This window comes from Lolium perenne, chromosome 4 (assembly GCF_019359855.2).
Source record: "Lolium perenne isolate Kyuss_39 chromosome 4, Kyuss_2.0, whole genome shotgun sequence".
Lineage (NCBI taxonomy): Eukaryota > Viridiplantae > Streptophyta > Magnoliopsida > Poales > Poaceae > Lolium > Lolium perenne.
The window spans coordinates 114,901,870-114,905,267 of record NC_067247.2 but is presented as its reverse complement, the minus strand read 5'-3'; the positions used below and the strand labels follow the sequence as shown (position 1 = coordinate 114,905,267).

At 43.4% G+C, this 3,398-nt stretch overlaps 1 long non-coding RNA gene across 1 annotated transcript; it reads left to right on the top strand.

The window, feature by feature from the left end:
* The first annotated feature begins 430 nt into the window (after nucleotides 1-430).
* LOC139830514 (uncharacterized) lies at nucleotides 431-2,978 on the top strand. Its single transcript, XR_011742760.1, has 3 exons — nucleotides 431-667; nucleotides 1,497-1,559; nucleotides 2,685-2,978. It is a non-coding gene; the product is annotated as an uncharacterized lncRNA (long non-coding RNA).
* Nucleotides 2,979-3,398: the final 420 nt, after the last annotated feature.

The following is a 3,398-nucleotide window of genomic DNA, read 5'->3' as shown; positions in this document are numbered from 1 at the left end:
GCGTACGCGCACGCGCGCGACCGATCGGCCAGGCCGGCCAGCTAGGCAGCGGAGACCAGCTCCCTATCTCTTCTTTTATTTTTCTTTTTTTTCCTCCAACGCTGACAGCTGGGCCCACGTATCATCTTCAACCTCCTGCACGAGTTCAACATCAATACGAGACTCAAACCGACTCGAAAATCCCAGAAAAATCGGCCCGATTCCGTTCGAATCCGTGCACCCTACTCCACGAAAACTCCTCCATATATACTCCCGCATCGGCCCCTCTCCGTTTTTCTAAAAATCACAAACCCTAGACCACCAGAGAGCCCGTTCCGATCTCGCCGGAGTTCCGCCGTCGCGAGCTTGAAGACGAGGTTCCAGGACTCCCCGCTCCGCCCTTCTCTGTCTAAGCTTCACAAATTGCTCAACCTCATCCTCCTAATCTTTTTCCCCTTCCGCAGAACCACAAGAACACGCAGGCGAAGCCACCGGAGTTTCGCCGGACTTCGCTGACTCCAGCCGGGAATAGAAGCTGCTCAGGACGACTACGATAGATTCCATCGATGCACGCGGCACCACCAAGGAGAGGAGAACCCCGTCAAGGTCTTCGCCAAGCCGGAAAGCACCAGTACACCGTCGCCTTCCACACCCGACCACCACGTTCATCTCCGTCTTCGTCCATCTGGTAACGCTCCGAGGACAGTAGCATAGCTGTATTTGTACGTAGAACCAGTAGCAGTACGTTCTGCAACGTTGTTCTTTTTCTTATTTCTCACGTATGGTACGATCGATCCAATCGATCAGATTCGTCACATGAGCTAGCTCCTACTCCAGCCAAAACTTTAGAATTTTATATCTTCAAATCTAGAGCTTCGTTTTAGATTTTGTTTTCTGCGTTGAATTCGAAATCAAATCCTCTATCCACTGATATTAATTTTGCAAATTATAGAATATTTGGTTTTATCAGTTAAAAATTGAACTTAGTATATTAGCATGTTACTTTCCGTCGTCGCCAAAGCCAAGCTGAAGCCGAGCCAAGCCGCCAGCTGAAGTCCAGCCGAAGCTGAAGCCGAGGAGCGCCACAACCATCAGATCAAGATCGGATGTTCCGAGACGCGCCACGTCCCTACGTAAAAACAACAAAATCTGAATACTTTCGAAAATCATAATTAAATAACCGTAACTCCGTTTTGATCAATTCTTTTTGCGTTAGTTTCAGAATTTTATTATCTACACCTTGAAGTTGGAATTTTCGAATTATAAGCAACTAATTATCACGTTTGTAATATTGAATCTTAAACCTCAATTTGAACATATAATATAAATCTTATTTAATTAATACATGTTGAAAATCAATGTTGGGATGTCCCCTGCATGTTAGACTTGATGCATTATATTTTGGTCGAATTTGAAGTATTTTATCATTATATCATAATTGCATGCATGCATATAGTGTGAAACATTATTGTTGCATTCGTTATTCATTGAAGCTATTTTTTTTACCTTTGCGATAGATTGTGCGGAGTGCGCGAGTGCTGCTGAGGAGGAATATTGCTTAGAGTGCTGTTCGGATCAAGGCAAGTTACACCTTTGTTCATGTTGTCCCAAGTTTTCTACTATGCATGTCTTTTTCCTTCAAATGATTAGTATGCATGTGTAGGATGTTTTGGTAGATTTTACTTGGTGAAAATTTTGCAAGTCACGTGATTTTTGTAGATTACCATGAGTAGAGTTATACTTAGAAATAATTCCACTTGATATCCCGCCCATAGGAATGCCTAAATTTTTCTAAGTGCTATGCTTATGCTACGTAAATATCGAAAGGGGTTTGAAACAAGAAATTTTTCTAAGTACTTGAGCTCTGTTTATGAGCGCAACTTTTCTCCCAAAATCCTCCTTCAAAATAAAACTAAGTTTTCTTAAGGCGGAATGGTTTTGGCGGGACAACGAGTGTGGAGATTGGTGGAGGACTGCCGCCCAGGATCAAAGAAGTCTGCCACGTTCCAGATGTCAGAAGCTTCCAGTGCAACCACAATACAATATGGGCTCTGTCTTGGCTAAGTACTTAGTGGGAAACCTCACCTGGGTACCGCCATTGGGAGGTATTTTGGGCACGGGCGGATCCGGAAGGTGGAGGGGCTACTAAGGAAAAGCTTCGTCGTGACCTCGTCCTGGCCTTAATGAAGATGAAGAATTTTGGCAAAAGGGCTTGGTTGTGAATTGTGGGTAAAGAGCGCAACCTCTCGAGAGTGTTAATCTGATCGATCAGCCGTGTCCACGGTAACAGGACAATTGTGAGCATCTGAAGGATGGAGCCTCTGAAGGATTTCCTCTCTCTTTTTCAAAGGAATTTTCAAAACCCTATGGCGTGTGTAATATCGTTCATAGGTGGGTTTTGGGGCCTTGGTGTGTAATATCCAAGTGCTCGGGACTTGGTGTGTCATATCCAAGTGTTAGGTTGATTTGGACACTTGGTGTGTAATATCCATGTGCTCCACTCGGCCAATTTTATTTATCAAAATTTTGCAAAGTAGGGTAAAAGATTTTCTCTCTTTACTAAGTAAAAATTGGCTTTACGCAAATAAACCTCAAGCCTCCTCTTGTCTGCCTACATGTAGATTTAGCCAATTTTCTCCTTCTTGGTGTAATTTGCCATACATTCAAAGTATTGACCAAATGTTTTTGGCTGCACTCATGTGCAGAATACGAAGGTTGAAGAAAGGTGCGCTAGGATCGCGGGTCTACACTCAATGAGCCTGTGGCGTTGATGGACTCAATTTATCTTAAGTTTTCCGTTGCTTTTATTTGAGCTAGCCTTGAGCTATGCAAAGTTGTAATAAATTAAACTCTGGATTTATTCGATTCGTGTAATAATGACATTGTGTTTTACATGGTATTTCATCGGCTGTGAGTGCTAGCTTATGATCCAGGGACTAGCATGTTAATCACAGGGACTTAGGATCCTACCCGATCCAAGGTCATTACAGATGGTATCAGAGCACATGTTGACTGTAGGACGTGACCCTAGGATTGGATAAAGACACTTCATAGAAATAGGACTTTCTATTTTGTTAAGTTATTCATGCACTTAATGCCTAGTAATTCTTTCCTTTCTTATTTTGTTTTATGCCTCTAATCTCTACTCTCCAACTTGAAGATGACGAGCTTCAACTACACCACCGCTGAGGACTTCAAGGATATTCGCTTTGGAGCTTGCCTTCTTGACATCGTTGAAGAGCTGAAGCTACCTGTACCTTTGATCAAGGGAAGTCTTTTGAAGAGATTCAACAAGGAAGGTTGTTGGGGAGTCAAGGCGGTTCAACATGGACGTGACACTGAGCCGAAGACCGATGACATTGAGATCAACCTCGTTAGCGACTCCATGGAGAAGGGCCTTAGCATTGTCATGCAGGAAC